This window comes from Prionailurus bengalensis, chromosome B1 (genome assembly GCF_016509475.1).
Source record: "Prionailurus bengalensis isolate Pbe53 chromosome B1, Fcat_Pben_1.1_paternal_pri, whole genome shotgun sequence".
NCBI classification, from domain to species: Eukaryota; Metazoa; Chordata; class Mammalia; order Carnivora; family Felidae; genus Prionailurus; species Prionailurus bengalensis.
Genome location: NC_057344.1, coordinates 132,937,920 through 132,964,291, shown reverse-complemented (window position 1 = coordinate 132,964,291; position 26,372 = coordinate 132,937,920). Strand labels below are relative to the sequence as shown.

General features: G+C 40.3%; 1 protein-coding gene and 1 non-coding gene across 4 annotated transcripts in view; one reads left to right on the top strand and one right to left on the bottom strand.

The window, feature by feature from the left end:
- Positions 1-8,872: 8,872 nt before the first annotated feature.
- On the bottom strand, positions 8,873-8,979 carry LOC122479198. The gene has a single exon (XR_006296265.1). It is a non-coding gene; the product is annotated as a U6 spliceosomal RNA (small nuclear RNA).
- A 5,412-nt stretch (positions 8,980-14,391) lies between these two features.
- The window catches only part of HERC3 (HECT and RLD domain containing E3 ubiquitin protein ligase 3), a 118,271-nt gene continuing 106,290 nt past the window's right edge, over positions 14,392-26,372 (top strand). The window contains exons 1-2 of one of the 3 annotated variants that reach the window (XM_043572194.1): positions 14,392-14,573; positions 16,970-17,030. The gene's annotated coding sequence lies outside the window, so the exon portion shown is untranslated. Of the gene's footprint in view, positions 14,574-15,413; positions 15,519-16,969; positions 17,031-26,372 lie in introns of those variants that run through there. The other 2 variants (XM_043572196.1, XM_043572195.1) reach the window with 2 other exon arrangements.

Genomic DNA, 26,372 nt, shown 5'->3' with positions numbered 1-26,372 from the left:
AAAGGCTGAATCATATTCCATTGTACGTATGTATCACATTCTGTTTATCCATTCATCCATTGATGGACACTTGGGTTACTTCTACCTTTTGGCCATTATAAATAGAGCTGCCATGAACATGGTGTATAAGAATCTTTTTGAGACCTTCGTTTCAAAGGGCGTATTATTTTGGGTCTTTTGTGCCCAGAAGTGGAATTGCTGGATCATATGGAATTAATAATTATTTTTAATGCTTTGAGAATATTTTTTAAAATGTTTTGCTTGGCTATCCCTAGAGATTTTTTTTTTTTAATTTTTGTTTCAGATCTCAGACAAGATATAAAATGTCAGGTCTGGATAAATTTAACTCAGTTTGAAGTCTCTCTGATCAAATTTGATTTTCAATGATAGCTGGTGCCAATTTTTGAAAAGTCTTTATTGGAATAGTAAGGACACTAGATGCCAATTACCTGTTGAAAAGTATTGAAGTCTAGATACCTTTTGGCAGAACACCAGTGAAGATCCTTTTGTGCAGGATTTCCTGAAGAGGAAATTATTCATTGTGTGAAAACACAATGAATAATCTGTATTCTAGTAGAGTTGGGACATGCAAATAGCATGCCAATGTGATTATGCTAAACACAATGTTGCCCTCAGAGTTTAAAAGCTGAATACTTATTTGGTCTCAATGTCATCTGAGGGCTCCTCTTTAGCCTGTCTAATCTGACAAGCATCAACAGCTGACACAAAGGTGATGTCACTTGCTCCCTTGTTTGCTCCCCACGTCTACTAAAAGCCAGGAGTGCTAGGCTCCCGTGACTTTAAGAGTCCATTCTCTAAAACAATAGAATTTAAGAACTTCAGAGAATAATAAAGAGCCCGCCTCTACATTGAAGTTCTTATGACTTTTTCTTTCTCCTTCCCGAAATACCAATTTACAGCATCAGACATTCTTTATATCAGTTACTCTATAAAAAAAATTCCCTTGCTTTACATAAGGCTCATTTATGTAGAAGCCATTAACTTGTCACTGTCACTTTATGCATACATTTGAAACGTGAATCTTTTAGCTGTGTATATCCCAAATCCATTTAATATTTCATTTACATTTACTGAATCCCCTTGTATAAATGATGAATTGTCAGGATGTCACAGAATTGTCATCAAACCCAATTCCGTTAGTATTCATTGTGTCAGCCAGAGTGCTATGTACTGTGTATATACTGGTAAGTAACGTTTAAATACAGACACTCCCTCAAGGATCTTATACTCCTGATTTACATTCTAAAACCTATACTCTTTCAATCTGCTTCACCTTAGTAAAAGGGCATTGCCATCTAACCAACTGTCCCAGCCAGAAATCTAGGACTTTCCTTTGGTTTTCCCTCTCTCAACTGCCCACTCTCCCTCCCTTCTTTGCTTCCTCCAAAATAGATTTGGCGACATCTATGTCTCTTCATCTCTACTGCCATTCTCTGAACTGAAGCCACTACCGTTTATAGCCTGGATTACTGTAATAGCCTCGATAACTTCCTAACTGGTCTTTCTAGCACTGCTATTGCTCCCTCTCTATCCCTTACCATCTATCCAGGAACCAGTGATCTGCTTAAAACCCCCCAGTGGATTTTCATTGCACTTACAATAGAATTAGAACCCCTGTAATACTCTGCATGGTATGTCCCTGACTTTTTTCTCTAAGCTTCTCTCCTGCCCACTCTCCGCTCTGCCCACTCTGCTCCTGCCACACTGGCAAGCTGGCAATCCTTTCAGTGCCTTGACGATGACAAGCTCTTCTCAGCCTCAGAACTTTGACACATGCTGTTCCCTCTGCTGGGGATGCTCTTTCCCTGCCTGACAACTCCTCACATCCTTAAGAATTAAGCTTAAATGTTTCCTCTTCAGGGAAGGATTCCCTGAAAATGCTGGATAGGTCTCTCCATCAATGTGTGTGTGTGTGTGTGTGTGTGTGTGTGTGTGTGTGTGTGTTTTACCTCAAGACTTCTGCTGTTTTTTAGAGTATTTTTTAAAATTTATTTGTAAAAGCCTTTGTCATATATGGTATAGATACTTTCCCAGTAAGATGCTGCCTTTTAACTTTTTTTCAGGTTTAATTTTTCTTTTTCTTTTTTTATTTTTTTACTGTCACCTTATTTATTTTTTAAATTTACATCCAAGTTAGTTAGCACATAGTGCAACAATGATTTCAGGAGTAGATTCCTTAATGCCCCTTACCCATTTAGCCCATCTCCTCTCCCATGACCTCTCCAGTAACCCTCTGTTTGTTCTCCATTTCTCCATATTTAAGAGTCTCTTATGTTTTTGTCCCCCTCCCTGTTTTTTATTATTTTTGCTTCCCTTCCCTTATGTTCATCTGTTTTGTATCTTAAAGTCCTCATATGAGTGAAGTCATATGATATTTGTCTTTCTCTGACTGACTAATTTTGCTTAGCATAATACTCTCTAGTTCCGTCCACGTAGTTGCAAATGGCCAGATTTCATTCTTTTTGATTGCCGAGTAATACTCCATTTTGTGTGTGTGTGTGTGTGTGTGTGTGTGTGTGTGTGTGTGTGTGTGTGTATACCACATCTTCTTTATCCATTCATCCATTGATGGACATTTGGGCTCTTTCCATACTTTGGCTATTGTTGATAGTGCTGCTATAAACATGCGGGTGCATGTGTCCCTTCAAAACAGCACACCTGTATCCCGTGGATAAATGCCTAGTAGTACAATTTCTGGGTCGTAGGGTAGTTCTATTTTTAATTTTTTGAGGAATCAGGTTTAATTTTCTGCTTTAAGTTTCAAGTAATAAAGCCCATTAATCTTTTCCATTTTGTTTTATGGTACCATGCCTAGAGTCCTTCTCCTCCACAAAATTTTGTAAGTAATCACTTATTTATTTATTTTTTCTGAAACTTCTGTTGTTACTTCTTAAACTTCTCTGGAATTTGTTTTGTGTATGGTGTAAAGGAGGAATTTATCTTTTTTCCCTCAAGTTGTTGGCCATGGCAATTTCTTGTTTCCTCCAAGGAGAAGAGTTTGTTATGGATTGGTAACGTTAAAGGACATGAATTGGGTCATGCTTTCTCAGAGTAGAGTCTTCTGGTAGAGGCACATATAATATTGTAGTGGGCATTAGAACAGGAGGATCTAAGATTTGGATTTGAGTGGTAGGGCAGAAATGGAGAAAACAGGTCACTATTTTGCCAAGCTAATGAGCTTAGGCAAAGACACTTGTTCACCAAGTTTTAGACTATTCTCTAAAGTTCTGCATTGAAGTCTGGTATTAAAGCCTTATCCAGTAACAAGTGTGTTTGTTTGTTGCTTTTTTTTTTAGCAAAGTGTTTATTTTTTTTAATGTTTATTTATTTTTGAGAGAGAGAGAGAGAGAGAGAGAGAGAGAGGTAGAGAGGGACAGAGAGAGGGAGAGATAGAGGATCCCAAGCAGACTCCATGCTGTTAGCGCAGAGCTACACATGGGTTTCGAACCTAAACCGTGAGATCGTGACCTGAGCCAAAACCAAGAGTCAGATGCTCAACTGACTGAGCCACCAAGGTGCCCCCAAAATGTTTATTTTCATTTGCTTCTTCCTCTGTGTATATATTTCCCTTGTAGACCTTTAAGGGAAGAGGTTGTTAACATAGACTAAGGTTCAGATATTTCTGATCAAAGATCATGTTAGTTACATCTTTCCATTTTCAACTCCAATTATACATTTGTTTCTAAGAGTATATTTTATTACATTATCTTCAATCAAATGCATATTTACAGGGGTGCTACATATATATGTTGGTTAATTTTTTTTTTTTTTTTTTGCATTGGAACAAAAGATATATCTAGAATGGCAAAGGAATTGGGAGAGAGGCTGAGGTCAAAAAAGCCAGTTAGGGAAATGTTGGAGTAATCCATCATTACAGATAGGGGCCAAAACTGGGGTTGAGGAAGAGTGATATAGAGTGTGGTAGGCTGAATAATAGTCCCCAAAGATGTCTGCATCCTAATCTCTGTAACCTGTGAATATGTTCTCTTACATTGTCAGAGGGACTTTGCAGATGTGATTAAGGGTCTTGATTGAGATGGAGAGATTATCCTGGATTATCCAGGTGTGCCTACTATAATCACAAGGATTTTATAAGAAGGAGGCAGGAGGGTCAAAGTTAGGAGAAGGTGATGCTAGTTTGGAAGTAGAGATTGGAGTGATGCCACCATGAACTAAGGAATGTGGGCAGCTTCTAGAAGCTGGAAGAGGTAAGGAACACATTTTCCTCTGGAGCTTCCAGATGTAATCAGCCTTGACAACACCTTGATTTTTATCTCCATAAGACTCACTTAGGACTTCTGGCCTCCAAAAGCATAAAAGAATAGATTTTGTTTTGTTTTGTTTTAAGCCATCAAGTTTATGTTAATTTGTTAGAGCAACAATAGGAAATTAATACATAGAGGAAAAGATGAATAGAGGAAAGCCATTGTATGGTGGAAAATGATAGTATTTGATGATTGACCAAGTGAAGGGAGAAAAATTAAGGATCAAAGTAATTCTAAGATTCTGAATCTAGATTATGAAGGCAATGGAAGGGGAATTAGTTTCTGGGGGAAAGAGGAGTTCAATTTTATATATTTTGCTTGGGTTCTAGGGAAGGCATCCCAAATCAACTTTATCTTATATGAGGCTTTGATTTGGGGATTTCATGAAGGTGTGTTTAGGAAGCAAAATGCAGCTCCCTCATTGCACAATGAGGTTTATATCATTTAGATCAGTTATATCAGTTAGAGATGAAGTCATCTCATTTAAAATTCCCTTCTAGAGAGAATAGTTAAATATTAAGCCTTACTGCATTTTAGGACAAATGAGCTTATTTGATTCTTAGATTTGGTAAGCAGATTAAGGCAAAGGTTCACAATAAACAGGAAGAGAAGTAAAAGCTCCATAGGGTCAATAAATACTCTTGGAATGGTCTTCATAATTATGTGAGTATATATGCACCATTTCAGATTCTTGAAAGGATAGAAAATCAAAACGAAAGGTAAGAATCGTGTGCTGGGGCGCCTGGGTGGCGCAGTCGGTTGGGCGTCCGACTACAGCTCAGGTCACGATCTCGCGGTCCGGGAGTTCGAGCCCCGCGTCGGGCTCTGGGCTGATGGCTCGGAGCCTGGAGCCTGTTTCCGATTCTGTGTCTCCCTCTCTCTCTCTGCCCCTCCCCCGTTCATGCTCTGTCTCTCTCTGTCCCAAAAATAAATAAACGTTGAAAAAAAAATTAAAAAAAAAAAAAAGAATCGTGTGCTAATGGCGTGGGGTAGCAGAAGATGGAGGAGGAAGGGCAAAGGCGAAGGGGAAGAGAAAGGGCAACACACAGAAACTCCACAGTCATTCTTTTGCTGTAGCTTGGTACTGCTAATTCCTGCTCCTCTTTTCCTGTACTAGACCCATTTCAGGGCTTTTGTGTTTCTAGATCCAGTTTGCAAAGAGGCTGAAGAGTTTGTTCTGTTGAGTTATTTTATTTGCTGACAATGTATTCTTTAAAAAATTCTGTTTTGGTGTTTTACTGAATATTTCATCTATATTTCTCAAAGGACTTTTCTAAATATTACAAATCTACTGTCTCCACAAAGTGAATATTAAAATAACTTAATAAATCATTATCATTGGCAATCTCTTCAAAGAATAGATGAGGCATAGAAATCTTAGGGAGCTTCTTCTTTTTTTTTTTAAGATTTTATTTTTAAGTAATCCCTACACCCACCATGGAAGTTGAACTCACAACCCAGAGACCGAGAGTCACATGCTCCACCAACTGAGCCAGCCAGGCACCCCATTAGAAAGCTTAATCAACGCAACTATTTGTTTTTCAGTGATATAAATCATTGAGTTGCTTAGTTGATCTCTGAAGTAAAATGTTTCTGTGATGAAATTTGATGTCAGTCCCGTAGGCTAAGAGGTCCTTCTCAATATAGCTTAGATTCAGCATAACGAAGCCCACTGAATGCTTTAGAGGCTGACCTAGAGTCAGAATCTCTTCCCTAAACAATTTATTTAGGTAACTGGTTTTCCACTTCTGTAGGGACCAAAACTAACAGTTTCCATTTTGTTTTACATGTAATGTTGACTTTTTAAAAAATAAAAATGATTAATGTCAAGATTTCCTTTTAAAATACTATAAAGGAATGGACTAAGTTTGTACTTGATGGAGTTTCCTATGGGTATGATTGATTTTCTTGGGTCATCTACATAGACATGAAATTTCACTTTAACATTCAAAGTCTTACTTTGTGGGATAAATAAAATAAATTTAAATATTTTCCTGCTTCTACTGTTATAGTAATTCATAAAGGGTACTTGCTGTGCTGTAAGATCAAGGAAAATATAATGATTTGTCTTTGAAATGACTAGAATTTCAAGGTCAAGTTTTGTATAAGTGCCATCTTATATAATTTACATGCTTTCCAAGTGAAACTAATATGGAATTATGGTTTTACAGATACTATAACAAAATATCAGGTGGCGAGAGGCACTTTGTAAAACAGATTTGGCTTGCCTACATTTGTTTACAAAGGGATATCAATGCTTGTTGGAAAGATGTAGCCCAGGGAATATACTCCCCATATATCTTGACTAAGAATAGACTATGTCAATTTGGAAATGCCATTCTTTTTGACTGAGTTGACACTTTGGGAAGAACACACACGGAGCTCTCAGAGAAAGGGAACTGTAGGCTCAGATGCCAGATCAGTCAGTCAGTCCTGGCAATCAACCTAGTCACAGATGCCACAGCTAGACTGCATTAAAAGCCTATTTTGGATGCTTTTTGTAGCAGTGTACTTACCTCTGTACCACAAACTGGTGGCTTAAAATAACAGAAATGTATTATCTCACAGTTCTGGAGACTGAAGTCCCAAATCAAGGTGTTAGCAGTTTGGTTTCTTCTTCTCTGAGGGAGAATCTACTCTCTTTGCTTCTCTCCTCGCTTCTGCTGGTTACTTGGAATTCCTTGGTTGGTAGAGACATGTCACTCCAATGCCTATTTTCTCATAGCAGTTTCCCCTATGTCTCTGTGTGTTCACATGGCCTTCTAATAAGGACATCAGTTATTGGATTTAGGGCCCTCCTAATCCTCATGTTATGACCTATGACCTCATTTTAATGAAAGTAATTACATCTGTAAAAACCCTATTCCAAGTAATTCACATTCTGAATTTCCAGGTAGACATGGATTTTGGAGGAAATTATGTAATTCACTATGCTATCCAAGCCATTTACCCTCAGAAACATCAGTACAATTCATCAGAACATAACGCTAACAAGGCCCAGGGTAAAGGCTGGGTAGGTTGTTTTAACTGGTTCTAGGCTGGTAGCTGTACATCCACCTTGAAATTTTATCTAGTTAGTCAAAAAGAGAACCAGGCAAGAACTTGGATAGAATAGTACTAATCCACTTCTAAAGGCTACAGAAGAACTCAAAGTACGTGCCTCTCTAATAGTTGGTCAGTAAGGTCGTTTTCTTCTATAAAGCCTGGGACACACTGCTATACATAATAAGGTGATTGATGGCAAAGGTGATTGAACCACAATGGATATTACAAGTCATGACACTACATTTTCTTTTTGAGAAATGGGCAATAAAATACCTTCTCTGGCTACCATTCTATTGATGGACAACATAAATTCTGACACTTTATCTTCTTTTCATTTTGCTCTGGAACTTGGTGAACCATCAACCGATTGTTATTGGTATGTGCGTGTGTGTGAATAAGAATATGATTAACAACAAAAAAAATATGATTAATAAGAGTTTGAGTTTGTAAAGGACTTCCTTCCTGGAACCTTTTATTTTTGGCAGGTATGTGGGAAAATTGGGGAGTCACATGATATCAAACAATTTCAGCAAAGGACCAACAACCCTAATCATACATTTTTATGCATTTAGTTATTTTTTGATATGAATATTTAGAAACATCTTACCTAAGCTAATTCTCAGATGTGTGCCACTTGGCTTTTTACTTTACTAGAATTTTTAAAAATTTTATTTTTAATTGTTTATACCCCACATATTCTAGTTGAGACGTAAGATGACTTATAAAATTAATACAGTAAAAAAGATAAAATGAAAACCAAACCAAAGCAACCCCATTATTGGTAAGGGGGTTGGACAAAGGCTACTTAGATATTGTGTGTATGTTTAGCTGGTACCATCTTTTGTCAGGGAGTATTGGCAATATAATATAAAGCCTTTTGAGTTTGCATTCTGCCTGACCTAGCAATTATTCTTTTTTTTTAACTTATTTAATGTTTTTAAATGTTTATTTATTTTTGAGAGATAGGGAGAGACAGAGGGCAAGATGGGCAGAGAGAGAGAGAGAGAGAGAGAGAGAGAGAGAGAGAGAGAGAGAATCCAAAGCAGGCTGCAGGCTCCTAGCTGTCAGCACAGAACCCGATGTGGGGCTCAAACTCATGAACCATGAGATCATGACCTGAGCTAAAGTTGGTTGTTTAATTGACTGAGCCACCCAGGCACCTGGCAATTATTCTCTTAGGAATTTATCTTAAGGAAAGAATCAAGGGTGAGGGCAAATATTTAGTTATATTCACTGTGTGTAACTATGTTACACTATTGTTTATAATGGCAAAGAATGGAAAATAAACACAAAACGAGAAATTGGTTAAAGTATATTCATTTTGTAGATAAATATAATTTACATGAATAAAATGATGTTATAGAATAGTATTTAATTTTATTGAAGATGTTAAATATATTGTTCAGTTCATAAAGCAGTGTAAAATATTATGTATAAAATGATCCACTTTTAGAAATGCATATATATGCAAAAGAAAAGGGTAAACAAAATAGTAAGAACTAAAAATGGTGGTGAATGGACTGATCTTTCCTTCTTATTTTTTAAAATATGGAAGCTTCATGAATCTGTGTGTCATACTTGCGCAGGGGCCATGCTAATCTTATCTGTATCGTTCCAATTTTAGTATCTGTGCTGCCCAAGCGAGCACTGGACTGATCGTTTTTTATTTTCTTCTTTTTTCTTATACGTATTTTATACATCTTACATAGTGAATATCTATTACATTTATGAAGAGAAAAACAAGTTTGTTATTTTCTTTAAGTAGGTGGGAAAATAAATGAGTACACGAGGAAAATGACAGAGGAAAGTTAAAATGAACCTTGAAATGAGGTTACTTCTCAAAATGCACACAGTAGGATTCTCTACAGATGGGACATACATTTTGTTCCAGGCTTTCGAAAGCCAATGGAAAGAGGGAAACAGAATTAGCTGTAATATCTATAAGCTACTATGGTGTCTTAAGTATCTATAAGGTAAGAACAACTTGTTGGTCAACCATTTAAAAGTAAATATAATGGCTGATTTTACTGGGCTTTTACTTTTACCTACATGTAGGATGAAAACAAAATACTGAAGACCAATGGAAAGTTAAATACCAGTTATCAGTTTCCCTTTATATAAAGGGTAGCCATAAAGTTTAGAAATACAAACAATACTATTTTGTTTTTTTACAGATTTATATTAAGGTATATTATGTTATATATCAACTTTACAGATAGAACCCCTCTGATTCCTTGTTTCTTCTGGAGTATGCTAAAGGTGTAGGTTTATTTAGTAAAAATGAGAGAAGTCAACCAAGATAACACATTGAAGATGCTTCTGCTAGGATGGAGAAAAATTGCAACAAGAACTATGTATTGCTACAAGAGAAAATACATTTAAAACATATCAGGCAATGTCTCTGTCATCATACATGTCACGTATTGTCATGGTAAAGCAAGAAATCATTTATTATGCATATTCACTTTGTTTCCAGAATTTATGGTCAAGTTATAAAGCTGCATAACATTGTTATATATATGCGCCTTTGAAATTCCATAGGATCACTTTAGTTTTTCTAGGATATAATAAAACTCCTTAAATTTAATTTGACCCAGATTTAATTTTTAACTTCAAAGAAAAAGGGTTTTTCATTTTGATGAAATTATTTTATTTTGATTTGACACAAGTAAACTTCTAGAGAATTTGTTTTTTGCATCTAGAAAGGTAAAACAGTTACCTCATTTTTCGCAGTTAAAACATTTATACACTATGCAGTCACACAGGAACCGACATTTGCCGTATTGCTCCAAGGACTTGTTTAGTCAGTGTAGTCATAGTGGTAGACTGGATGCTACTTCCAAGGGTACAAATTTTGGGACCTTTTGAAAAGAGAAATCTTCATGAAAGATGTTACTTCCTAAAGACTTTATTGCATCTTCAGGAACAAACCAAAGTTCACCCTAAAGGCTTTCTTAGGAAATGCTCAACCATCCCATCTTTTTAACATTAATTAATATTAACCTATATGATACTACTGAGTTTCTTAAGTTTAAGGTAAGATGGTTGTGCTTTATCCAAACGGCCTGATTTTTATTTTTTTTTATATTTTATGCTTATTTCTTTTTGAGAGAGAAAGAGACAGAGTGCGAGCAGGGGCGGGGCAGAGAGAGACGGAGACACAGAATCTGAAGCAGGCTCCAGGCTCTGGGCTGTCAGCACAGAGCCCAAGTTGGGGCTCAAACTCACGAACTGTGAGATCATTACTGGAGCCAAAGTCGGATGCTTAACTGACTGAGCCACCCAGGTGCCCCCAAATGGCTTGATTTTTAAAAATGCAAAATTAATTTATGAATAGTTTCAAGAAACACGGGGGGATAGTCATAGTCGCTGTGAGCTCTTTGTAGTCAGGAATAATGCTTCTTGTCCAGCAATACATATAGAAGACACTGAGTAAATATTTCATAATTATTTGATTGATGGCTATATTGATTTACCATGATATTTTCCTTCCAAGTTATTTTTCACATTAATAAATTAAGGCTGTATGTTATAGGACACTTTTCAAAAGCTTAGACAATTCAGCCTGGGCATACATAGGCTTCTTGAGTAAACTGTATAAAAGAACAAAAAACAGTGAACATATGTAAAACATGTTTACAACCAATTTTTCCTTTGAGTATTGACTAGATTGACAAAATGAGTATTTTGGGGGGTCGGGGGGCAAAGAAGCATCTTTGTCATTGTGTAGCTTCATAGGGTGTGCACACATTACCTGTCAAATAATCCTTTCCTTTCCCAGAGGTGAAGACACTTAATTTTCAAAAGTATACCTCAAGTCAGAATGTTGTGGCCAACATGCTTTTTTCCCACACATTTGATCTGAGATACCAGAAGTTTGTCTCTCTTTAAATTCACCAAGTGATGTTTGTCTGCAGGACAAGTAGGTTAAATATAGAAAACAATCATTATTACACAGTATTCCTACTGTACTAAAGATTTCTTGCAATTTGAAATAGGCATATGCACTTCAAGAAGTGAGCTGTAAAGAATGGGGCAAATCAGCATATGTTCAGGCAGAAGCCCAGCAGCGCTGGGTATCATCCTCTGGTCACTGGGAATTCCTCACCTGCCCGGCGCTAGAGCTAGACCACATGATCCCTTCTGCCTGTCAAAGGCTACAGTGAGAACTTATCACACCTTTTATTATTTATTTTTTGTTTTCCAAAATTTTTCAATGTAAACTTTTTAAACATACAGAGAAGTTGGAAGTAATGTACAATGAACACTATCTACCTACCATGTAGCATCTACAATTAACATCTTGGTATACTGGATTTATCACATGTATATACGGCTATCCATCCCTCTATCCATCCTTCAATCCATCTTTTAAAATGTACATTTCAAAATAAGTTGCAGATGTCAGTATACTTCCTCCTAAATACTTGAGTGTGCATAGCATTAACTGGAGATCAATTTTGTTTACAGTTTTTTTTTGTTTTGTTTTTTTTAAAGACAGAGAGAGCATGAGCTGGAGAGAGGGGGCGACAGGGAGACAGATAATTTTTTTTTTAAGTTTATTTGACAGAGAGAGAGAGAGACAGAGAGAGAGAGCGCAAGTGAGCCAGGGAGGGGGCAGAGAGAGAAGGGAGAGAGAATCCCAGACTCAAAACTGTCAGTGTAGAGCCTGATGCGGAACTTCGGAACTGGAACTCATGGTGTGATCATGACCTGAGCCAAAATCGGGTCAAGACGTTTAACCAGCTGAGCCACCCACACGCCCCTACAGATCTTTTTTAGGTTAAATCTTTTATTTTTAACATGAATGCTTTTCTTTCATAAGATTTTTCATGGTTAGCATGTATGTTCTCCTTGGTATGTTTATTTGGATAATGTTTGCCTCCCTTTTGAAGGCAACAGGGACTGTGCCATTTTGCTCACCAACATATCCACAGGGACTGGTATTGCAGCAGAAGCACAATATACAGTATATTTGTTAGGGAACACATGGGAAGCCAGAAAGAAATGGAAGATGGAGCTATATAAATGCAAAGAAAAGGTAAATTATGGCCTCTCAAACTAGTTAAAATATTTCCTATTATGACTATTGTTGGTGCTGGGGCCATTTAAAGCCATTTTGGTAAATGGAGTAGGACATGCTTGTTGAGGAAATTGCCATTTTACATTGGTTCAATTAAGAAAATAAAATGAAAATGGATGGCTCAGTCGGTTAAGCATCTGACTCCGGCTCAGGCAATGATCTTAGTGCTTGTGAATTTGAGCCCCACTTCGGGCTCTGTGCGGACAGCTCAGAACCTGAAGCCTGCTTCAGATTCTCTGTCTCTCTGCCCTTCCCCTGCTCACTCTCTGTCTCTCCTTCTTTCTCAAATTTAAAATAAAACATAAAAAAATAAAAAAAAAGTACTCTAAGTATCTTCATTGATTCTTCTATGTATAAGTAAGTTCATAGGGTTCTGGATGTTTATTTGGTAAGGAAGCTTATAGTGCCTCGGTTTGTAATTTAGACATCATTCATATTCCACCTCCAGGCTTGAGGTTTTGATAGCCAACTTTTTTCTCAAGATGAAATTTCATGTGATAAACATGAGTCATAGGGCAAATATATTGACCTAAATGCTGATTGATTATAAACCTCATATTTGGTACATGATTATAGAATCTCACTCTCTCCTTCTTAACCATGGGGTATCCCCCTTTCTCCCATGACTCTTCTCTGGCTATTCCCCTAGCTTCTTTTTGTGATACCATCACTAAATTAGGATTATGTCTTTGTGAGACACCTAGACTTCTATGAAACTGCCACACCTCTGGGATATAAGGGAATCCTGTTAATTTTGTCCCCGTGTATCTAAAGATGTCCAGTGTGATTCAAACTTCAAATGCTGGAACTATTTTCTTAGATGACCTTAGCTCCCTGATAACTTGAGATTTTGCTTTATCTTTCTTGTCTCAGGAGCATTTGACAACTTCCTTTATTTCACTGAGAGTTCATACGCCTGCCAACAACGACCCATCCCCAGGATACACCACTCCTCAAAACTTTTTGTTTTTCTGGCTTGGTCAATCTATTAGATTCCCAGAACAGGTAACGGCAGACTTGACCTGATTTGAACGTCCTTAGGAAGAATCTGGCCTCAAAGGACCTTTCAAGTTCAAATGACAGGTTACAGAAATTCATCCGCTAGGAAAATCATTCTGTTGGATTAGAGTGGTACTCTCCTAGTGTTCTGCTTCTGTGCTTCAAATTTAAGGGGTAAGTGGGGGACAACAGATACATGAAGTCATCTGTGAGAATGTTTTCTTCAAAAGGACAAGGACCAGGACTACTCTGAAAGCCCCGTGACCTTGGGGAAGAGAAGAAAGCTGGGAGATTCAGTGCCAGGGAAGGTAGGGAGGACAAACTTCTTTATCCATTACTGGGTTTTAAGCCACATGGTGTCTTTCAGATGGTAAGATTTAACATCTGCTCTGCGACTTCTTTTCAGGCTCCCCCCCAGCCACCACCCTCCAACCCCAAGCCTTCCTGGCTTCTGCAGCACCGCTCTCCTCTTCGCACCCCCCTCCCCCCCGCAACTCTCCAGGAGGGCCGAGGCAGAGCGGGCCTCCGCACCGACTTCCTTCCCGCTTCTCCCACCACGCAGCCCGGCGTTTCGGCAACGCGCTTCCTCCAGTCTTCCGAAGGGGTGTGAAGCTGAAGACTCCTCCACTGGGAATAAAACGCTTAATAATTCACCCTCAGTTGTCACCCTCTAGATTTATCTTGAGCCCCATGCTCAAGGCTTTTGGTCACCTCTGCATAAATATTAAGAGCCAGAGCCCCAAACCTAAAAAACCGACCCGTAAACAGTCCAGCTCGCTTCCCTGCCTGTGAAAAGCAATCCTATTCCAGAGCGAATGCTTGGTGTCTTGCAGCCGGATTCTGGCCGACACACGCGGGGCCCGCGGGTCCTGTCACCTCAGGCTGCCCCCGCCTCCCTCCCGGCCTGGGCCTCTCCCCGCCTCCAGCCCGCGGACCTCGCCGCCCCGCCTCCGCCGCGGCCGCCATTGGTGCCAGCCCGCCCCAGAAGGGCGCCCATTGGCCGGGTGGGAAGTCATTCGCCCAGCGCATTCCGCCGCCCGCAGGCTTGCGGGGAAACTTCCTTATTATTGTGACGCCGAAAACCGAGAAACCCCGAGCCGGGCCGGAGAGACTAGGCTGTCACAGTCGGAATCCCGAGCGGTGGTTCGGCGGCCGCCAAGGTGCGCGGGTTGGAGGTCGGGGTTCCAGGGAAGAGGGCACCGCGGAGCTGCAGCCGCGCGACCGCCGCGTTCCGCCGGGCACGGCTGTCAGCCCGCGGCTCCGGTAGGGGCGGCTGCGGCTGCGGCTGCAGCTGCAGGGCGCTCCCCGCGACGACCTGGGGCCGGTGCTCGGGGAGGTCGGGGCGCGGCGCCTGCAGCGCCTGCGGGACTCAGGGACGCGGGCGGCTGGGTTGCGCCGGGCTAGGCGCGCTAGGCGTCCCTCGGCATGGTGCGCGCCTCCCTGGCGTTCTCGGGGCTTGCCCTCTGACCAAGAGAGCCCCCGCGCCCGGAAAGGCCGGAAACCGCTTTAAAAATGGGAGCGCCCCCCACCTCGACTCGGCTGTCTGCAGACCTGGAGGAATTGCGACGCAGAAAGTCCAAAAGAGGATCCTCCCCTTCCTCCTCGCCTGCCCCTATTTGAATTCGGGGGCTCCGGTGACTCCTCGCGGTGAGGAACGCGGACGCTTCCCCGCGTAATGGGAGCCGGCTAGGCCTCCGCGTTTTGGGGAACCCCGGCGGCCGGGAGGACTTTGCACCGAGGACGCGGGGCTCAGCTTCCAAGCTGACAGCGCGGGTGGGGCCGCGGCGCCCGGCACCACCCACCTCGCGGAGGCCGTGCCCGGCCCTCCTGGCCCGAGTCAGCCTGAGGGGCGGAGCCGGGGCGAGGGTGTGTGTGAACACGTGTGTGTGCGTGTGTGTGTATGTGTGCGGACACGTAAGTGCGTGGACGGACGCGGGGGTGTCAGGAGCTGGGACTTTCGGTAGCAGGGGGCACTTTGAGTCATTTGTAAATGTGTGGAGTGGGCAAACTGGGGCAACTGACAGAGAAGAGCCTGTGTAACCTGAAACAGATGAGCCAGGGAGCGCGGTAGAGCAGCACCTAAAGCAACTGTGCAGTGATTCTGGGTATGCACCGCGGGCCCCGGGCAATGTGTATTTGAACTTGGCTTTTGGTCTGCCACTGATTCTGGCTGTTTTCTGGTTACGTTATACTTTAGCTTTTAAACCAGCCCCATTCGGAAGTACCTTGAATTCACAGCTAAGCAAGCCTTTCAGGATTTTGCTTGCGTTCGTTACACACGGAATGTTTTAGGAAAGACGATTCGAGAGCTCTCTTCCATTTTTGTATGTCTTCTCGCTCCTTCCACAAATAGGAAGCTATTTCTAGAACCTTTCATTTGATGATTTGATAACATCAAGAGGGCTGATTTTTAACTCCAGACTGAGGGGAAAGAAAAGTGAAATAAAATGAGGATTGGCAGCCTTTTTAAATGCAGTGCCTCTAGAGAAACATGTCTTGTTTTAGTAGGAAGATTACTGTGAAGCCCTCTCCTTTTGTACCTTATTTTACCTTGGGAAGAGGAAATGTCATTGTAAATCAGAAAAGGGGAGTAATATATATTTAAGCACCTTTTAAAGCAAAATAGATGAATTACACATTATCGTCTGACCACACCGAGGCTAGGAACCTTCTGGAGAAAGTAGGCAGGATTCAGGGAGGAAGGTTTCAGGCCTCTTTGGCAAAACTCCTTTGGCATGTAAAAAAGAAAACAGTTGATTAGCATACAGTTTTACTTGTTCTGTAAGTAGTTGGGTTTTTATTTTTGAAAAGAAAAACAAATTCTAAAATGTTCCAAATGGTGTGGTGGAGTCGTTGGTTATAGCCTTTCATTCTGAGTAACGAATGTAAATTTAAGATTTGCATAATAATTAAACGTTTTTTAGAACATGAGAGTTGCACTCCTACTGGAGGTACAAGATAGTTTTGCTGCAGTTTCAGAAATAAAAGTAATATTCTCCAATGAATGGGATTTTCTACACAAGAAGATTGAAATAAAGTTCTGATGATAATATATTAAAATTTTTGGAGGACTTTTTCTTTTGAGAGACTTAAAGTGGCTCTCAGATAGTCTCATCTTGTTTTGCATGAAAGAGGATGTGGTGATGAGAAGAATGAAAGAGAAAGTCTTCAAAACAGTTGTGGCAAAATAAGCTATAATGTGTGTGGTACATGGGAAAAATGGAGGAAAATGGATGAAATTGAATTATTTTTCAAATAATTTCTCTTTTTAACCCAAATGGGAGATTTAAAAATAATTTTTTTCCTTTATATCTACTACAATGCCAGTAATTTTTTAAGGTGCTAGGTCTCAAGTTCACGTTTAGAGATGACATCTTTGTAGTTGCTTAGAGGTTATCGTATTGGTCTTTAACCAGACTCCTGTCTTGAGGTACAGTGTTTGGGGAATATTCAAGCTTGCATAATATATTCTTATTTTCAAAACTTACTTCTCATTTTCTTTTCAGTAACACGAAAGCACTGTGTCAATGTTAATTATGATTTCTTTAACTTGCAGGTCTGCAAGGTGAGGTAAAACCATCTGGCTTCTAGTCCAAATGCTAAGGGTGTGACCTGTGGTGAGTTACTTAATTTCTCTGAACCCAGTTACCTCAACTTATACATGGAGATAATATCTGACTCACAGAGTTGACAAGGGGATTAAACAAGATAAACTATGTAAAGGACTCAGGTTAGTATAGCTGCGTAGAAAGGGACCTTAACAGATCCTTAATGACTTTGTTCTGCTGTGATGAGGTGAACAGAACAAGGTGAGCCCAGGAAGTAGGAGACCTAGTTTCTGGTCTCTGCTTCAACCATTTACTTCTCAGAGGACCAAAGTTACTTGGCCTCAGAAGGCCTCAGCTGCCATTAAAATGAGGTTAGGAATGTAAGTCTCTTGCCTGGAGGTTGGATCAAATGGACTTTATGGTCGCTTTAATAGGATGATCGCTTTGATGATATAATTCTGGTCCCTTTAGATATTTACTGCATTTAGAAATAGTACTTGCTGGTGTCAGAGGCATGTGTTTCTGTGTGTGAACCAGTAACTGGATTAATTTTATTGTAAGTCAAGATGGATACGGGGGTAAAGTCTGACTGTCTCTTGGGATTGTTTCACTTGCCTCTCCCCTGTCTCTGGCTAACATAGGTTCTATTTGCCTGTAAATATCACCAGCGATTCAGCTAACGTAAAATCACTAATTGTGGGGAGTTTTCTTTAACTGTTTAGTTTAAAAATTGGTGAAGGGGTGGAACTTGGCTTCATTTTGTCTGAGAGATACTATCGCATTATGTTTAAGAGCATGGAGTTTGGAGTCTAGATGAGATTTTAATCCAGACTTTGCCACTTACTAAGTTTCCATTTTACCTACTTACTTACATGTTCTTCGGCAAGTAACTTAATCTTGCTAAGCCTCAAAGTTATTGTAAAGGGAAAATTAAATAATCTCTGTAAAGTTTTTAGCCAGACTCAGACATATAGTAGGCTTACAGTAATAGTAACTATTTTTCTTTATTTAGCAAATATTTATTGAGCCACTACTGTAAGCCGGACACTTCTCTAACAGTAGGGAAATGAACAAAAGAAGCTCAGAATTACATTCCTGAATTGTAGCATGCTGGTGATATTGAAAAACACCCCCATTTAATGACAGCTTCAGTTGTAGAAAGCATTCTACTTTCTATATCTGCTCAAATGTGCTGAGAGGAGAGTGCATGTTAGAATGGAGGAAATACAGTATTATTTTTTGTTACTTGATAGGGAATGCTTATCTAACATTACCTGGAAAACAAAACTGTGAACAAACTTAAGTCGTGAGGGTTCTAGTTTTCCCAGGTCTGGATTCAGTTCACTAGGTGCTTACCAAGCATCTATGGTTCTCCTGTGCTATGCTAATTACTGGAGACACAGAGATGGAGTGAAACCTGTCCCCTCCACAGAGAAGCTCCCAGTCTGCATGGGTGGAGAATTGGTGGACACCACGCAAGAATCAGCAGCCCTACCTTGATAGTACTTTTCATTTTCTTTATTGTGAAACAATGGTAAGCATAAAACCATATATGTAATATATATGCTAAGAAACAACAATAAAAGTTTAGAAGCAGAACATCAGCCATGTTATTGAAGCTCCCACTGTGCTCTTTACAGATTGTACCCTCCAACTCTCCTGTCCTCATAATCATTCATTACCTTATTTTTTGTATTTATCCTGGTTTTTTTTTTTTTTTTTTTTGCTTTTCTACATAGCCTTGCCACCACTAATATGTTTATCTCCTAGTACTTGTTGTACTTGTGTTTGGATTTTGTAAAAATTCATCATACTCTAAATTCTTCTGTAACGTTTCCCCCCGCCCCCCCAACATTGTTTTCAAGATTTAGCTTCAGTGGGGTTTGTGAGATGCATTTATTTTTCACTGCTGTGCCACAGTTTATCCATTTTTTTTGTTGATGGAAATTTGAGTTGTCTTTGTTTTATCTATTTCAAACAATGCTGAAATGAACATCCTTGTGCATTGTATCTTGAGGCACATGTTCATGGGGTTCTCACTTCATTGTACAATAAGATAGCCACAAGCCATATATGACTTACATTAAAATTAAATATGCCTCAAATTTCAGTTCCTCAGTTCATTAGCCATATTTCAAGTGTTCCAATAGCCATGTGTGGCTAGTGGCTACCATATTGGACAGTGTAGGTATGTAACATTTCCATCATTGCATAAAGTTCAGTTTTCGGGTTTCACTCCATCTTTGTGTCTCCAGTTCTCAGCATCGTGCAGGAGCACCGTAGATGCTCGGTAAGTTGGACAGCGTTGGTCATAGGCATAGGAGCAAAATTGCTGTGCTGTGGGCTATTCACATCTTCACCTTCACTAGATAATGCCAACTTGTTTTCCGAAGTGGTTATGCCAATTTACACTCCCACCAGCTGTAAGAGTCCTGGTTGCTCCATATTTTTGACTTGACACTCACACTTTTCAGTTCTTGCCAGGCTGGTCAAATGTCTTTTGAAGGCAGCCCACAGCTTAAACACACAGTGGAGAGATCATTGTTCTGGTTTCATGAAACCCCACCACCAAGTAATGAAGAAGGCACCACCTATAATAGGCTCATCAGGGAGGAGTAGAAATGTTTCCTGTGTTGGCTAAAAGAGAGAACCAAAGCTCAGCTGAAGTGAAGGAGAGAGAGAAAACAGCAAGGAGTGGATTCACATTATTGAAAACTTCTTTTTGCTTTCTGTGCCATTTCTGTCTGGTAGTAATATTTTTGACATTCACCAGAGTGAATTTTCTTTGTTACTGGCATTTGAATTTTGGCTCCAAATTTTTTTAAAGCTTGGATTTGGGGAGGGCCTGTAGAGCACTGAAGCCTTGGGCATTGCCTTTTCCCGCTATTGAAAAAGACTCCCTTTCTCCCTGTACACCATTTAGGAAATGGCTTCTAAGCTTATTTCAAAGGCAGCTTATCCATCTTATAAATGAGATTACAAGTCCTGCCGAGTGTTATTTAGGTTTCAGTGACTTTCAGACAAGGAATAAGAATCAGTCGTTAGGCTGCTGTGGGCATAGTCTGATTAATAAGACAAAGTTTAGGAATTGTAGCTTATCTTTTAGCACTCAACTTGCTAGGACTGATAAAAAGAGCTTTATATACTCTCCTGCCCTACGCAGAATTTAAAAAACTTTCTCCTAGCAACCTCGAATCCCCTTCATGGAAGTTATGACAGATGGCGGTAGTGGTGCTTTGCTATAGCACAGATTTGGAGGAACATAGCTCATGCTAACCGCAGGGAGGAAGAAAGGAGTCATTCCCCCAGCCTCTTTTGGGAATTGTCTTGTTGGCTGTGGTCTCGGGAAGAGCACTAGGACTAGGGAGTAGCAGTGATACAGCAGTTGACATTTATTGGTCACTTAGTACTTTATAGGGGCATCATGCTAAGCACTCGTTCTTTTCCCCATTTTAGAGACAGGAAACAGTGGCTAAATATCTTCCCCAACGTTTCAGAGCTAGCATGTGGTTAATTCAGGCTTGAACTTTAGTCCTTTCGACCCTTAAATAAACCCTGATGAGATTATCCTGAATCTTTTACCAAAAATAGATGAGGAGAAGGGCTGGGAAAAGTACCAGGTGTGCCATTGAAGGAACAGAACGTCTTTCTTCTTTTGCTTTGTGATGGGAAAATAAGGCAGGAAAAGGAGGGGCTGGGACTGAAGTGGCTGGTGTTAGGTTCTGAACTAGAGTGCAGTCCTGTGTTCTTCTGCAGCATCTTTCATAATTTTGTGTTCTGTAAGGAAGGAAAAGATTCTACTCCTCTAGGAGCAAGGGAGAGACAGTGAGTGAGGAAAAATGGGTAGAAGGACCTGGGAGAGCAGAATGCCATTGATGAACATGGCTGAACATAAACCTTAAATTCATGGATGCCAGTTGCTACCAGATTTTGTTTATTTAGGGGCACCTGGGTGACTCAGTTGGCCAGGCCAACTATCCAACTCTTGATTTCAGCTCAGATCATGATCTCACAGTTTGTGAGATTGAGCCCTGCGTGGAGCCTGCCTGAGATTCTCTCTCTCTTTCTGTGCCTGCTGCTCTCTTTTTCTCAAAATAAATAAATGGAGTGGGAGAGGGGCAGAGAAAGAGGAGAGAGAGAATCACAAGCAGGCTTCATGCTGACAGGGACTCAGTCTTACAAACCATGAGATCATGACCTGAGCCAAAATCAAGAGTTAGATGCTTAAGTGACTGAGCCTGCAAAGTGTCCCATTTTTTTTTTTTTTTTTAAAGGAGATAGAGGTTTATCGAATATACCACAAGGGAGCAGCAGACAGGACAGCAAAGGAGAGACTGTCTTCTAGTTGCTACTAGATTTGGGGGTTCTTCTAGGATGTACTTTTAAGTGAAAGCTGTATTAATAGCTGCTTCTCTTCACTGCATTGAACTCCTCTCCTGCAAGCTAGATGATTTTAGGGCCTCCTGCTGTATAGTTTTGGCAGAACACCATGATGACCTAGATCACATTTCTAATTAGGGTTGTTAATCCATTCATGGGAATACATTTTATTTGTGGTTGCTATTTCATTACTTCTCTTAGTAAGTAGTTTTTATTTGGTTACTTGAAGATTCCATTACTATAGCTCAGGTGGGAAGGATTTTTGAAGCTTTTTTGAGCAATAGTTGTATTTGTCTCTTTTGAAATAAATGGTAGTTAAATCAGGATGAGGCCATACATTCGGCTGCTTATTCAGGCTTGTAGTTGGCCAAAGCACCTGGAGTTCAGCTGACTCTTAAGGACTGACTCATGCTAAACAGACTTATAAGAAGCTGATATACTCAGGATGCCAAATTAATAATGAGAAGTAGAAATTCCAAGAAGGCTGGGACTTTTGGGTCAGCCTGTCACAGTGTTCTGTACCCATAGTAGAAGCTGCCTTGGAAACCAAGTTATTTAAGGTTGCTTGTTAATCATGGAATCTAAGCAAGGCAAGTGGCTGAGTGAATTTAATGACTAATGTAACAGAGTCTGATCTACCTACCTCCACTATTCAGCAGTGATTACTTAGCATTTCAAATAGGTTGATTGGTAGTGGTACCCTTTCTCTCTGGACAGTGCTGGAGACATTGGGAAGTTCTGACCCTATGGCTGTCTGTTTTCTAGGTTCCTTATTATATGGCAGACTCTGGGCTGAAACCCTAATTCTCCAGTTACCTAGTTGTGTGATTTATTTATTTATTTTTTTTAATTTTTTTTTTCAATGTTTTTTTTTTTTATTTTTGGGACAGAGAGAGACAGAGCATGAACGGGGGAGGGGCAGAGAGAGAGGGAGACACAGAATCGGAAACAGGCTCCAGGCTCTGAGCCATCAGCCCAGAGCCTGACGCGGGGCTCGAACTCCCGGACCGCGAGATCGTGACCTGGCTGAAGTCGGACGCTTAACCGACTGCGCCACCCAGGTGCCCCCTTAGTTGTGTGATTTAGTCAAGTCACTTCACTCTGTCTCACTGTCTTTTTCTTTTCCCTTATGCTTCCCTCTTTTTTTTTGTTTTGGTTCCACTTTTTTTCATCTGGAAATTAGACATGATAATAGCACCCACCTTACAGAGGTTTAAATGAGTTAATATCTGTGAAGCACATAGAAAAAGTGCCGGACATAGAGTAAGCTCAAATTAAGTTTTATCTGCTGTTATTCTTAATAATGTAATTATTAATATGATCAGTCAGGAGGTTTTTTTAATATCAAATGATAGAAATCCATATCAACAATATTAAACAAATAAAAAAGGGAGACTCCAGTCTAGATAGTGTTGATTTTCATTATTCACGGTAGTTCTATGAAGTTGCTGCAAATGCTGTTAGTGAATACTGAGCTACTGCCTCTATAGAAATACAGGGTTAGTTAGGTTCTTGCTTAGAGTCTCTGGTCAACCAATCAGTGTATAATCTTTTTGTGTGTGTGTTTATGTATATTTCTGTTTAGACACCTAGTTTAATATACATTTCTTACAGATGATTAATTGTATGCAGTATTTCTTTATGCTCTAACACTAGTCAAGAGGATTTTTAACATTTTTCTGACCCTCAGTAAGTGACAGTATATTTCTTTGGTTATCAGCTTTGTAGCAGTGCTGTCCACCACACACTGTAATCATCTCTGAATCCACAGATTCAGCTGTTTTGAACATCTTTTCTGTAGCTTCTTTATGCCGTACAGATGTTACTTTAGCACTTTCCAGAGTTGCTGCATGTATAGATCAGTGAATTTCTTCTTCCCTTTTTTAGATATATCCTATTATTGATTCATTAACATTGAACTCACAGCCAGTAGCACTATAACTCGTGTGACTGAAGCTTGTCCAACACATGTATTTTCTCTGTGAGACACAGCACAGCTTTGTTGTACTTAGGAACACTAGAGATAGCACTTTAGCACCAGGCCCAGGGGCATAGCAAAATCACCAACAAAAATGTAGAAACCTGGGGGCACCTGGGTGGCACCTGTTAGTCAGTTAGGCGTCTGACTTCGGCTCAGGTCATGATCTCGTGGTTCATGAGTTCAAGCCCCACCTCAGGCTCTGTGCTGACAGCTCAGAGCCTGGAGCCTGCTTCAGATTCTGTCTCCCTCTCTCTCTGCCCCTCCCCCACTCATGCTCTCCCTCTCTCTTTCAAAAATAAATAAACACTTAAAAATTTTTTTTAAATATAGAAACATGTAGACTGCAGAAAGACCACTTTTTTACAGAATGAGAACATCATTTTATTTGACTTTGGCTGGGAAAGTGCATATAGGGGTGACTCAAATTTTTCCTCTCTTTGCATATGTCTGGGAATGACTGAGAAATGACCCAAATATTGCTTTTGGGTTACAAATAAATTTTAGTGAGTAAATTCACAAGTATGGAGTTCACAAACAATGAAGTACAGCTATCGTTAGGGAGAGTGAAGGTAGGGGCGCCTGGGTGGCGCAGTCGGTTAAGCGTCCGACTTCAGCCAGGTCACGATCTCGCGGTCCGGGAGTTCGAGCCCCGCGTCAGGCTCTGGGCTGATGGCTCAGAGCCTGGAGCCTGTTTCCGATTCTGTGTCTCCCTCTCTCTCTGCCCCTCCCCCGTTCATGCTCTGTCTCTCTCTGTCCCAAAAATAAATAAACGTTGAAAAAAAAAATTTTAAAGGGAGAGTGAAGGTAGTAGTGCTGGCACCAGGCAAGAGGGGATCCAGGGCTAAGTACCGTTACTAGGACCCTTTCTGTCCTTTGTCTTTGAAACTTTATAGCTGGTAGAATCATAATGTCTTTTTTTTTTTTAACTCTATTTTGATTTTTAAAAAATTATCTTTATGTATTTTAATTTTTTAAAGTTTGTTTACTTTGAGAGAGAGAGCAAACAGGGGAAGGGCAGAGAGAGATGGAGAGAGGCAGGCTCTGTGTGTTGGCAGCACAGAGTCCGATAAGGGGCTCTATTCCACGTAGCCATGAGATCATGACCTGAGCTGAAACCAAGAGTTGGATGCTTAACCAACTGAGCCACCCAGGCACCCTGAGTCATAATGGCTTATAGGTGTCCTCATGTGGCAGGGCACATAGCTTCCAGCAGCCTCAGTTATCCTTCAGAGGCAAAAGGCAGCCTTCCTTCAGAGCTCTGGTGAGCTTACTGGGGAAGGACTCTGGCCCCCCTGGGAGTGTGAACCTATCCCTGAGCCAATCACAATGGCTTAGGAGGTGTTCTCTGATTGGTTTGCTGTGGGTCATGTCCTGTGGCTTAGGGGTGGGATTCTCTGACTGGCTTGGTGTGGCTCATGTGTATGGCTTGTGGCAGGGGTGGAGGGGGGGTTGGGGAGCGGGTATTCTTTGAATGCCTTGGCCAGGGTCATGCTTACCCTTGTGCCAGAGAGGGGAGAGTTTGTTACTAGATAAAGAGGGGCTTCGGGACATGGGTAAAAAAGCAGTTGGTGCCACTCTTGAGTTGCAGCTTTCTTTTACTTGAAGTACATTTTAGCTATGCCCCCTCCCCCTGTTTTACTGACGAGTAGTGTTTCTTTTATGAATATACTGCAATCTGTTTATCCATCCTCCTGTTGATGGACATGTGGGTTGTTGCCATTTTTGTTTAGTATGAATAAAGCTGCTGTGAGCGTTGTTTATGGATCTTTTTGCAGACATACAATCATAGCTTCTTGATGTCATATTTTTAGACACACTGTTTGTACTTGGCTGGTTAACGGGATGGCTTAATGCTACAGCTGCCTAATCTCAGCCATTATCTCTTAATTCTGACTAGTTTCACGCTCAGAGGGCAGTTTTATTTTCAACTTTACTGGGCATCCTGTATTGTATACTGACTACCGTTAGTCATTCTGCAAGTAATTTTTGTGTTCTTGCTCCTGTAAGTGACCTATAAATCAGCTTGGGTGGCAGTTGTAGCCTAGTAGATGAGACTGTGGACACTGGCATCAGGCCTAGATTCATAGCCTGGTTCCTACTTCTTGTAGCTGTGTGACCTTGGGCGTGCTTCTCAATCTCTCTGAAGCTTGCTTTATCAGAAAATGAAGCTAAAAATAGTACTTATGGCACAAGGTTGTTGTGAAGATGAAATGAGATAATAATATAAAATGCTTATTGGCACAGTGACGGTTGCATGCTGCTTCTGTAATCATTGGTAGGTGGCGGGAAAGGACAAATTCATGAAACATTCAAAATGAAGAAGTTAGTTGGGAATATTAAATTATGAAAAGATTATGTGCTCTTGCTGGTCTTTTAAAATGTATATCTTACTCCCCTGCCCCAGTTTGCATTTTCTCTCTCCTCCTATGTAATTAACTCAAAGAATAACATTTAAGCTTAATATCCTTTTAGTTCTAGAGTCTAGACAAGGAGTAAGAATCTTGGGAAGAAACAGAACTATTTGGTTAAGAAAGCAATTTCAGTCTTACATTTTATTTTCGGTTTTCTGTACTTTTCCTGAAAGCCTTAAGAATTTAAAGAGTAAGTCAGGTAACATTACCATAGGTAGTCAAAAAATATTCTATTGTATGGAAATACCACATTTTATTTATCCATTCATCAACTGATGGGTGTTTGGGTTTATTTCTTCTTTTTGGTATTATGAATAATGCTGCTATGAATATTCACATACAAATTTTTGTGTGGATGCATATTTGCAATTCTCTTGGATACCTAGGAGTGAAATTGCCAGATCATATGATAGCTATATGTTCAGTCTTTTGATGAAGTACCAGAATGTTTTCCAAAGTATCTGCACCATTTTACATTCCCACCAGCAATGTAGAGGTCTCCAGTTTCTATACATCCTCACCAACATTTGTTATTAACTGCCCTTTTTGATTATAGCCATCCTGGTGAGTGTGAACTGGGAGAGAGGGATGAGATTTTGTTTTTGTTTGTATGAAAGGGAAACATAAATTTCTAAAAGG